Source organism: Xenopus tropicalis, chromosome 6, assembly GCF_000004195.4.
Source record: "Xenopus tropicalis strain Nigerian chromosome 6, UCB_Xtro_10.0, whole genome shotgun sequence".
NCBI lineage: Eukaryota > Metazoa > Chordata > Amphibia > Anura > Pipidae > Xenopus > Xenopus tropicalis.
In genome coordinates this window covers 76,770,194-76,782,647 of record NC_030682.2, presented here as the reverse complement: position 1 = coordinate 76,782,647, position 12,454 = coordinate 76,770,194, and positions in this window count along the sequence as shown.

The following is a 12,454-nucleotide window of genomic DNA, read 5'->3' as shown; positions in this document are numbered from 1 at the left end:
AAGGTCAATCTTTCATCCTGTTGGTTCTGTTGTGGGCTGTCAAAGGTCTGTAGAGTCTGGCTTTGTGTTAGTGTCAGGGCTTTCTCTTTACACGTTAGTAAATCCTGGAGCCCCTTTGTAAAAACCAGTGTAACAGGTAATCCAATTGTTGATGTAATAGGTGCGGGTCAGAATTGTTCCTCACCATACGTATCATCTGGGAGAATGGAATACTCCGTAGGAGATGTGGACGGTGACAAGATGAATGGTGTAGCAAGGTGTTATGGTCAGTGTCTTTTCTGTAGGTGGATGTAGTCAATGTTGAATCTGTGACTGTTAATGTTAAATCCAGGAAGGAAACAGAGGATGTAACTATATGTGAAGTAAACCGTATTGTAGAAGGCAGTTCGTTGAGCTCATGAACCATAGACCAGAATTGATCTATTGTACCAGTCCAGAGTAACGGTAGATCATCAGTAAAGCGGAACATCCTGAAGATGTGTCTCCCATAGGTGGGGTAGATGTGAGTCTGCTCATAGTAGATCATAAACAGGTTCGCAAAGGAAGGGGCAACATTCGAGTCAAGCAGTGTGTAAGGAGAGTCAAAAGAAATTCTGTTGGTGGTCTGCTCTTGTCCGGATGGTTTAGTAAATGCTGCTTGATATTAGCAATGCCTACCTCGATCGGGATCACTGTATATAATGAATGGACATCCATCGTAGCAAGTTTCAGATCAGCAGGTAAGGGGAACAGGTCATGGAGCTTCTGTAAGAGGTCACCCGTGTCCCTAATGTATGTCTGTGAGTTTCTTACTATAGGCTGTAATAAATGATCTATATAGATGATCACATGTACTGACAATGGGACGTCTTGGTGGTGCCGTGGTGTCCCCTATGAAAGGATGACGATCCTGTTATACGAGCTGACCAGCCATTTTTTGAGATTTTAGATGTAAATTTTAACTCTTATAACCTATACCCAACAATGTATATGTCGCCACTATATGGTGCATATGGCTGGTTATTATACGACTACCTCTGACTGTAAGGAATAATTCTAATCCTATTTGTTGGTTATTGGTTATTTTATTTTTTCATGTTCTTTATTTTGTATTCATGTTAATGATGCTAAGAGCACTGTATGACGTCACTTTCGTTTTGCACAGTTTTGGGGATTTCAGGGGATCTGTTTCCTACACAGCCGAAACGTTTTAAATAAATGTATTTTTGTATGTATGTATTTTTTTTGTTTTATATACATATGACCGAGTGTAGTCCTGTAGGATGGTCAGTTGCAGTTTAGCATAATAAGATGTCCCGCTTTCTTTTATCTTAGTTTTTAATCTTTATTTGATTTTATTTTTTCATGTTCTTTGTTTTGTATATACGTTAACAATGCTAAGAACACTGTATGATATCACTTTCGTTTCGCGATAGTTTTGGGGATTTCAGGAGGATCTGTTTACCGTATATACTCGAGTATAAGCCGAGTTTTTCAGCACTAAAAATGTGCTGAAAAAGTAACCCTCGGCTTATACTTGAGTATATGGATGTGCTGATGGACGTCCGTCCACGGGGGGAGGGGGGTTAGGTGCGCACAACAAGCGCATTACATCTTCAGATCAAGAGGTATGCACAGACACAATTGGAGGGAGGGAGGTATGTATGCACGGACACAAGTGGAGGGAGGGAGGGTGGGTGTGCGCATTCCGTCTGCACGAATGAGTAAGTAATTGGTACAATAACTTGTTATTTACAAAAAAATAAATTTGTACTAAGTCCAGCATCAAGAATTATTTTGCCTTTGTAACTACTATTGTAGTACTGTGGTGGGACTTGTACACTGGGGTCCAAGTACTTGATAATTAGTATGGCAGCTTCCTTAGCCTTCCCAAACTTGCTTTTGTCTGCTGCTGTAGCATTTTTCTTTCCCTAAAGTTATCTATTTATTTATCTGTTATTTATTTGATAATTGAAACTTAGCAGTAGCAGTTGCATTTCCCACCCTAGGCTTATATAACAATAAGTTTTTCCAGTTTTCTTAGGTAAAATTAGGTACCTCGCCTTATATTCAGATTGGCTTATACTCGAGTATATACGGATATGCAGGACTTTATGAAAAAACAAAATAATTCTTTAATGTGCAATCACATACTGGGACATTTCTCAAGATGCCTCGTGTGTGTGTGTGTGTATGTGTATATATATATATATATATAAATATGTATGTAATAATGTGTGTGTTGCATGAGGTTACTTTCGTAATGTATAAAGAATGTTAAAGTTCAAAACTAATTTGTTTTTCTATGCGTTATTTATTTTTTTTTTAAATTTTATTGTGGTTTACAGCATAACAATCCACGACAGCACACTTGTATTACATTCTTATTTAACAATGCAGATAGGTCGAACAGTGCACAATCTTTTGCTAATTTCAGTCCTATTAATGAAATAACAGTGCATGGTGATCGTGGCCAGTGTTTCAGGATAGGGGGTTTCCCGTTTTTGAGGGGTGATCTGGTTCCCCTCGCTAAATTGAGTTTTTTGGGAGCCACCTTGCCGGGTAGTTTGCTAATGGATAATGGTGGTGTGCCGTCTGGATTAACCAAATTGAACGAAGATGGTGGTATGTATACTTGGTGGGAAAGGGTAAGAGAGGGGGAAACAGTAAAGTATATATATTAAAACCATAACTAAGAAAGGAAAGGATAGAAAGAATGAGAAAGATTATAGGAACATTCTGCTCATTTGCTTTATGGATTAGTCCAATATATAAGTCCATTGTCTTGTTATGTAGATACATCCAGTGGCCATCAGAGTGGAGTCTTCCATTCCTATTCAGTCTGTATGCGAGCGTCGGGCCGATGAAGGTCAGCTGACGAGGTGGTGCAACTAGGCTTATTCGCGTCCATGATGCGGCAGTCGGAGGCCAGGGGGGACAGAAGCCAGCGAAGCATCAGATGTGATTAGTTTAGCTTAAATTAGGAAATCAGTGGGGTCCGTGCCAGAGGAGGTGGTTGAGATGTGAGGTCTTAGGCTGTGGTCAGTCTCAGGTATTGTTCAGAATGCTTAAATTGGTTCCAATAAAACCACTTCTGTGTGAATTTTCTCAGTTCTTTTTCTGCTGTTGGTTTCATCTCCTCAAATCTACAGATTTCCGACAGTTTACTTAGCCAGTCTTTTATCTTAGGGGTTTCAGTTTGGCGCCATTTGGTTGCGATCAGTAACTTGGCAGTATCTAGCATAACCGGGATCAGTGAGTTTTTGGTGGTTGAGTAGGGTAGTGGTGTGTCGTGAAGTAGTATTGTTAACGGAGCTTCGGGTATGTCAGTTTCAGTAATTGATTTAATGGTATCCCTAACGGTGTCCCAGTATGGTTTCAAGAGTGGGCAACTGTAAAAAATGTGAATTAATGTTCCTATTTCGGCTTTGCATCTCCAGCAGGTAGGTGGAACTGCGGGGTAAATTTTTGCTAGTTTTGAAGGATATCTGTACCATTTCGTGTATATTTTATAGTTCAGTTCTTGTATTTTAGCGCAGCGAGATGCTGTATGGATTAATTGTGTTATCTTGTCCCATTGTTCTGCTTCTATGTTTATGTTTAAATCGGTTTCCCATCTTTCTTTGAAGCTATCTGAGGGGTTTGGGGTTAGATTTAGGAGGCATTTATAGAGAAGGGCAATTGTTCTAGTTGGTGCCTCTTGTCGGTTCCAGATTTGTTCTATTTCTGTGAGATCAGGTTTTGGGGTTTGGGCTGGCATAATGCTGTGAAGAAAGTGGCATATCTGTTGGTATCTGAATCTATCTAAATCTGTTATAGTTCGGTGTGGTATCAAGTTTTCTATTGTTTTGATCTGTTGGCCTATGTAGAAATAGTTTGCTACAGAGTGTAATTGTAGATTCCATCCTTTGAAGTTGTCTAGGTCTAGCCCTGGGGGGAAGTCTGGATTGCCAAAAACTGGTGTGAGTGGGGAGGGTGTGTTCCGCCATTTGCCCGCATTGCATACTGCATCCCATATTTTGAGCGTATACTTTAGTTTACTATCTGACTTATCTCTATCTGACATACTCTCTTTTTATATCTGGTAGCCATAAGCTCGCCCAGAGTGGGGTCACAATTGATTCTTGTTCGATTCTGGTCCATAATTTGGTGTGTCTGTGGAAGGACCAATCTAGGCATCTATTTAGTATAGCGGCTTTATGGTATGCTTCCCAGCGTGGCATTCCTAGCCCTCCTGTATTTTTTGTAGCTGAAAGTTTAATTCGGGCTATTCTGGGATTTTTATTGGCCCAGATAAACTTGTTTGTGAGGCTATTTAAGGTCTGAAATATTTTCCGGGGGGGGGAGTATGGGATTGTTTGAGACAGATATAGAAAACGTGGTAGTATGTTCATCTTAAGAATGTTTACCCTGCCCACCCATGATATTGTTGGTTTTGCCCATGCGTGTAGGTCTAATTTGAACGCGTTTGAGGTCGGTGTAGTTACTTTCCACTGTCTGATTTATTTCTGGGAATATTTTTATTCCTAGGTAGGTGAAGTGGGAGTGTGAAGGTTTGATAGGGAAATTCAGCATGGTATCATTGAAGTCTCTCGATGGGAGGGATACGTTAAGGGCCACTGATTTCGAGAGGTTCACTTTAAAGTGGCTTATTTCATGGAATTCTTGGAGTTCTAAGAGTAGGTTCGGCAGGGATATCCTGGGGTTTCTTATGAAAAATAGTAGATCATCTGCGTATGCTGCTGTTTTATGTTCTCGGTGCCTATTTTAATTCCGGAAATATTTGGGTTGTCTCTAATTTTGCGGAGAAAGCTTTCGATCGAGAGTACAAATAGTAGAGGTGACAAAGGGCATCCTTGGCGCGTGCCATTTTTGATGTGGAAGGATTCTGAGAGTTCGCCATTAACACGGAGTTTAGCAGTTGGATGTGTGTACAGAGTGGAGATCCATTGTGTCATTTGGGGGCCTAAGTTTATCTCTTGTAGGGTGGCTTTCAGAAATGTCCAATTTACCCTGTCGAAGGCCTTCTCCGCGTCTGTGGATAGTAGCATTATGGGGATGTTTAGTTTCTTGGTGTGTTGAATAATGCTAAATAACCTGTTTGTATTGTCTCTGGCTTCCCTACCTGGGACAAAGCCTACTTGTTCGGGAGATATCAACTCAGTTAGAATTTGGTTCAGTCTAGTTGCTAGAACCTTTGCGTACAGTTTAGTGTCTACGTTAAGTAATGAAATGGGTCTGAAGCTACCTGGATCTGAAGGATCTTTTCCTTTTTTAGGAATCAGTGAAATGTGTGCTTCTTGCAGGATTTCACTTCCATTTGAGATCGAGTTAATTGCTGAAGTGAGGTGTGTGGCTAAATGTTCTCCTAGTTCTTTGTAGTAGGCGATGGTGAAGCCATCTGGTCCGGGGGCTTTGCCTGATTTTGAGGATTTTACGGCTAGTAGTATTTCCTCTTTAGTTATTGGGGTATCTAAGAAAGCTTGTTGTTCTGGGCTTATCTTTGGGGTATTTGTTTTGCTGATATAGCTTCTACACGCGTTTTGTTTGTCATGAGGTCTCTGTGTGTTTGCTGGTAGTTGATATAGTTTCAAGTAATATTGGCGGAATACTTCTGCAATGTCTTTTGTGGTAGTGACAGTTTGTCCCGTAGGTGTTTTTATTTGTGTGATGTGGTTACGCAGCTGTTTTTTCTTTAAAGCGGATGCCAATAGGCGTCCGCATTTGTTCCCATGTTCGAAAAATAATTTTTTATTGATCTCTATTGCTCTAGCTAAATAGGATGAGTAGGTGTCCCGGAGTTCTTTTCTTGCTTCGGTAAGAGGTTCTATTATGTGTGCGAGTTTGGATAGTTTATGCTGTGTTTCTAGTGTGCGGATCTTAGTGAGAAGTTGTCTATGCGTTATTTTGACATATTATCTGATTCTTGCAAACTGTACTTGAGAGGATTCAGGTATTTATAACTTTGGGACAGTGTCAGTTTGACCAGTCTGCCAACTGTAGTTTAGCTTTTGAAGGGCTATAATTAGGACCCATATCCTATAACACATTTACTGTAAATGAAAGTTAGATCTGTGGGTGTAATTTGCTACACTAGTTCAGTGAGTAGCAGGCTTTCTTGCATTTGTAGGTATTGTACATTTGAATGACAAATTTGTTTCAGTTAAGCAGACACCTTTTGATTCTTTTCACTGCCATAACTAAGCCCAACTAACTGCTCAGCCTGAAAACCACATCAAGAGAAAGAAAAGTAGATACCCTTTCATTGTTAGGGAGAAAGACAAATGCTAAATACAATATTTTTTTTTTTCTGAATTCACCTGGGAACCAATTAAGAGATGCATGACAGTAGAATACACTGAAGCCCACAACTCAACAACCTAAAAAATAACTGTTACAATTATATACCTTTATTAGTTAAATAAAATTCTGTGTTTATAGTAAGTTTTATTGCATCTACCTTCTCTCTACAATGCTATTTATACCCCAGCTCGATGTCTATATAAACTCTAGGACATGGCAAAATTCAGCAGACGTGTCCTAAGAAGTAACTTTCATTAAATGATGTGCACATAGCACACACATACTGTACACTGCTGTGTAATTTCCAATTAAACTTACAGAACATTAATCACAGGGAGAATCAGTTGTGCTGGCTGATACATTATAGAACTTTAAGAATGGGCTGGATGGGATTCTTAGCAAGTGAAGGGATACAGGGTTATAGGAGATAGCTCTCAGTACAAGTGAAGGGAATACAGGGTTATGGGAGATAGCTCTTAGTACAAGTGAAGGGAATACAGGGTTATGGGAGATAGCTCTCAGTACAAGTGAGGGAATATAGGGTTATGGGAGATAGCTCTTAGTACAAGTTGATCCAGGGACTGGTCCGATTGCCATCTTGGAGTCAGGAAGGAATTTTTTCCCCTCTGCGGAAAATTAGAGAGGCTTCAGATGGGGTTTTTTTTTTTGCCTTCCTCTGGATCAACTAGAAGTTAGGCAGGTTATATATAGTCATTATGGTTGAACGTGATGGGCGTATGTCTTTTTTCAACCCAACTTACTATGTTACTATGTCTTTTCCTTGTAAGCAAGGAAAGACATTGCATAGCCAAACCTTTCTGGTTGAATAAAAGTATTAGTGTCAAGGTTGGTAAGAAAATACATGCTTTTGAATCATTCAAGTTAGGTGGGACAACAGAAACATTCATCAGGTGCAAGAAAGCAAAAAAAGATATCAGGCATGCTAAAATAGAGATGAAAAGGGGTACTGCAGCTAGGAGTAAAAGGAATCCCAAAATTATTGTTTTTCTAAATATGTGAATAGTAAAAAAATGAAGCAAGAAGAGGTGGGACCCTTATTATAGCGGGGGAGAGTCACTTTGTTAATGAGAACAGTGATTAAAGGTCAAGGAAAGGCAAAGTCACTTGGGGGTGCCAAAATGTTAGGCACCCCAAGTGATTTTAATAGCTTACCTTGTACCCCGGCCTGGTGCTCCTGTTAGGAGAAAACAGCACCAGCCCGGGGTACCTGTAGCGAGCGCTTCCTTCCACTGCTGCTGATTGTCCGGGACAGGCGCAGTAGAGTGAAAAGCCGACTTCTCCGTTAAAGTTCGGCTTTTCACTCTACTGCGCATGCGTGCGCAGCGACCCAGGAAGGAGGAAGCGATCGCTGCTACCCCGGGCTGGTGCTGTTCTCTCCTAACAGGGGCACCAGCCCGGGGTAAAAGGTAGGCTATTGTAGTCACTTGGGGGTGCCTAACATTTTGGCACCCCCAAGTGACTTTGACTTTCCTTCTCCTTTAAGTAGAAATATTGAACTCTTATTTTTCATCGGTCTACACAACTGAGGAGCCAGCTAATCAAGGCTTCCATTTTAATAGACCCAATTCTAGTAATATAACTACTGATGCATGAGTCACTTGAAAGAAAATTTAAAAGAGACTTGAACATGTAAAACTAAACAATGGTCCAGGACCGTTGGTATTCATCCCAGGGTATTAAATAAGCTTAGCTTTGTGATTGGTCCTTTGCTTTTTAATTTGTTTATTAATGACCTGGAGGTGGTTTCTATTTTTGATGATGATACTAAATTTTGCAAGACTATGGGGCAGATTTATCAAAACACGAGTTCGAATCTCGAATGGGAAAAATTCGGATTGGACATGAAAATTATCATGAAAATGCTTCTGAAAAAATCGTTTTAGTCACGATATCGTATTGGCGATCCGAAAGTCACAAAATTTTCGTACAGAACGATTGTAAATAGCGGCAAAACCGATCCAAAAACACGAAAAAATTGTGCAAGCGTCGGACAAGTTGCACAAGGTACGAAAAAGTTGCAGAAAATACGATTGGACTGATTGAGTGTACGGTTGGAACGTTCATGGATAAGTAAATGTGCCCCTGTAAGTTGCATGCAGGATGCTGCCACTTAGCAGAAAGATTTGACACAATTGGAAAACTGGGCAGCAAAATGGAAAATGATGCAAAGTTATGCACTTTGGTAGAAATAATATATATGTAAGTTATACACTGAATGGTAGGGTTTTTTGGGGGGGGGATCAGGGGGTTCTTGTAGATAACAAGTTGTCTAATTCTCTTTATAGGTCTCTGGTAAGGCCTCACCTTGAGTATGCAGTGCAGTTTTGGGCTCCAGTCCTTAAGAGGGATATTAATGAGGTGGAGAGAGTGTAGAGACTTGCAACTAAACTGGTAAAGGGAAGATTTAAACTATGAGGTTAAACTGTCAAGGCTGGGGTTGTTTTCCCTGAGAAAAAATGTGCTTGCAAGGGGACATCTGTAATAATCTGTAATACATTAGAGGGGATTATAGACAAATAAGAGGTATTCTTTTTTCCCCATAAAAACAATCAGCACACCAGAAGCCGCACCTTTTATATTAGAACGGAACTTTCATTCGAAGCATCGTAGATGGTTTTGCACGGTGTGAGTAGCAAGGTTGTGGAATGCCCTTCCGAGTGTTGTTGTGATGGCAGATTCTGTTGATGCCTATAAGAGGGGCTTGGATGATTTTTTTTGAACAAGCATAATATCCAAGGCAATTGTGATCACAAATCTACAATTAGTATTGATGTTGATATATATGGTTTATGTATGTGAGTGTATAAGATAGGTCAGTTTAGGTTTGTGTGTGCTGGATTCACTTGGACAGGTTGAACTCGATTGTCTTTTTTCAACCCTATGTGACTATGTAAAAAATAAGTATTTATGCAGTTTGTAAATAGCACATATTCATTTGTTTTAGACTGTTACATGGTAAAGCTTGTTTCTTTAATGCTGCCTTTAACTATTTGATATGATGTTTGGCAGAGAAATACTGCACAAGGAATAAGTGCAACACTTAGCATCATTCTAATTTCTAGATGTAGAGAGACTGTTTTAATACCCCTGGCTATTAAAAGATGTTTGAAGGGCAGATGAGCTCAAATTATACTAGACATGGCATCTTCAGAAGCCAGGTCATTCTGATTTTACATGTAATTGTTTGCATAGCTCGTAGCAATTCAAATGTTTCAGAACAAGGCTCATTGTCTTTGTAGAATTTCTTCCAATTAGTTCCAGTAGCTTTCATAGCCCTAAGGCCAGTGGTACACACTATTTTATCCACTGGCCCTCCAATTGTTGTATGCACTCTGACAGGCATGGCATCGACTTTTCTGCACACGCACAGGGTGAATTATACTAGAATTTTTGCACTAAAATCTGCCCTGTGATGGAATAGACAGAAGTACATTAGCCTCGTCTTTGCTGTCATAGCTAAACCATTATAGAAAATGACACCAGCCTAAGGACAGTCTTGCCTGTATCCATAGCAGCTGAGTCTTGTAGCAGAGGGAGGTATCCAAATGTAGTTCCATTAAATGGATGTTGCTTAGAGCAGTGCTGTCTAAATTCTGTGGTACGAAGGGCCGGAATTTTTCTGGCCTATGTGGTGGAGGCCCGATAATGGCTTACTTAACAGGCTGGTGGCTAGTTATAGCAACATTTTTCAAGTCATATCAACGAAAAAAGCATAAGTATATTTAAAGTCATTGGTGTTTGCTTAACTGTTGTCGTTTAATTTTTAAAATTTTTGCTGTTTTTCGTGCTAATTACAAAGTTTGGTGAACTATAAGGCTTACAGCAAGTTTGCCAAAAGTTGCATTACTTTGTAGTTACCCTTGGTTTGAGGTGGGTGGCATTTGGTTGGTTTCACCTGAACACACAGCACTAATAGAACACTCAATCACACACTTATTACACTAATACACACTTATACTTACACTCACACACACACACATACATTTTTTGGGGGTTTTCATTATTCACAGCACTTACAGCACTCACAATTATTTGCACACCCACACATGCACACAAAACACATTTTGCCTAGTGTACACACACACTTATGTAATTTTGCATAATCGCATCGTTTTTATTCTTGCCTGAAAAACTGTTTTATTGCCATTGCGGATAGCGTATTCGCTAACCGCACTGCGCAATACCTTTACATTACTAAATTTTTGTTTTGTCAGAATGTGTACTTTTGGAAAATATATGGTTTTCTAGGGTCTCTGTACTGTTAGGGGGTCTTATGGCACATAATACACATACCGGGTGCAAAAACTGCACGAGCTGGAGCGTCATGTGAAAATTCATATGCACTATTTTTATTTGGGTGCCCCTGTAAGCCACTTAGTTTGGTAAATCTATGCATATAGGGCATCAAACTGTTCAGTAAACAGTGGGGGTACATAATGGGGTAAAATGCAAGCTTTGTGAAGATTTTCAGAAATGTCATAAAAAACTGTTTAGCATAGCTTTGTAGTTTGGTAGTTTGCAGTAGAAAGATGTATTTACCCATTTTTGTTTTGTCAGAATGTGTACTTTTGGAAAATATATAGTTTTCTAGGGTCTCCATACTATTAGGGGGTCTAATGGCACATAATGCACATGCCGGTAGCTTATATTGCAGCGTATACACTTTGTATGAACTGACTTCCTTTTGGGGTCTCTAAATGCCAGATACACTGGTGATCCTATGCACAATAGGAATCAAACTGTTCCGTGGACACTTGGCTTTCATATTTAGGGTGTGTTTCTTGGTACCTAATGTTATGTGGGAGGTAAGGAGCTTGAAAGTGGAAGGTTTGATGCGGTTTTCAGGTATTTCATCAAAACCGGCAATTTTGGGAAAGCATTGCGACTCTGTAGTTTGGAGTAGAAAGACATTGGTACCAATTTTGAATTCAACCGAATGTGTAATTTCCAAAAATATATGGTTTTGGGGGTCAATGTATTTTTGTGTGTTTTTACCCCACAAAAATGCAGTTAATTTGTTGAATTTTCAGTATCTAAAGAGATCTCCAGGGCAATTGGTATGTACTAACTTCCTTTTGGTGTCTCTAAATTCCAGATACTTTAGTAATCCTATGCACAATGGGCGTCAAACTTTTCAGTGGACCCTAGGCTTTCATACTTGTATTTTCTTGGTACCTAATGTTATGTGGGAGATATGATGCTTGAAGTGGAAGATTTGAGGTGATTTTTTAGAATTTTCATAATTTTTTATAGAAACTGCCAAATTCAGTAAAGTATTGCCGTTTGGTACTTAGGAGTTGGAAGACATAGTTACCCATTTCGGATTCGGCAGAATGTGTACTTTTCAAAATTATATGGTTTCCTGGGGTAAACCTAATGTTCCAGGATTTTTGGTCTTGGAAAGTATGCCATATTCTGCTGTAATGCTTTGAAAATTTAATAATTTACTGCTGAGAGTTTTTGATCTATAGAAGTCAGAAATCTCCATAAAACTATACATATCAGGTATTGGCACGTTCGGGAGACATGAGGCTTTCCAAATCAGTTGATTTTTTGTCCATAAAATATGTTTCTGGTATAAATCCCTATATCATGAAAAATAGCATTATTTCTTTTTTTTTTTTTTTGTATTTCAAGCTCTAAATCCTGTTCCAGAAATGGAAATACACAAGCAATCAGGCAGATTTGGAAAGCTCAGGTTCTCCTGAAAAAAACAATATATAGTTTGCCTACCTAAACTTAACCCTTCGCCCAGTAAAAGCCCCTAAATTGAGAGAGCACAGAATGTTTACAAAACGTGTGGCACTGAGGGGAACCGAAATGCGAAATTCTGCTGGCACTTAAAGGACAAGGAAAGGCAAAGTCACTTGGGGGTGCCAAAATGTTAGGCACCCCCAAGTGACTTTAATCTCTTACCTTGTACCCCGGGATGGTGCCCCTGTTAGGAGAAAACAGCACCAGCCCGGGGTACCTGTAGCGGAGCACTTCCGCCTTCGTTTTACAACGACTAAAGACCGGCGCATGCACAGTAGAGTGAAATGCCGACTTCTCTGTTAAAATTTGTCTTTTTCACTCTACTGCGCATGCGTGCGCTAGCAAAGCAGGAAGCGCTGCAGGTACCCTGGGCTGATGCTGTTCTCTCCGAGCAGGG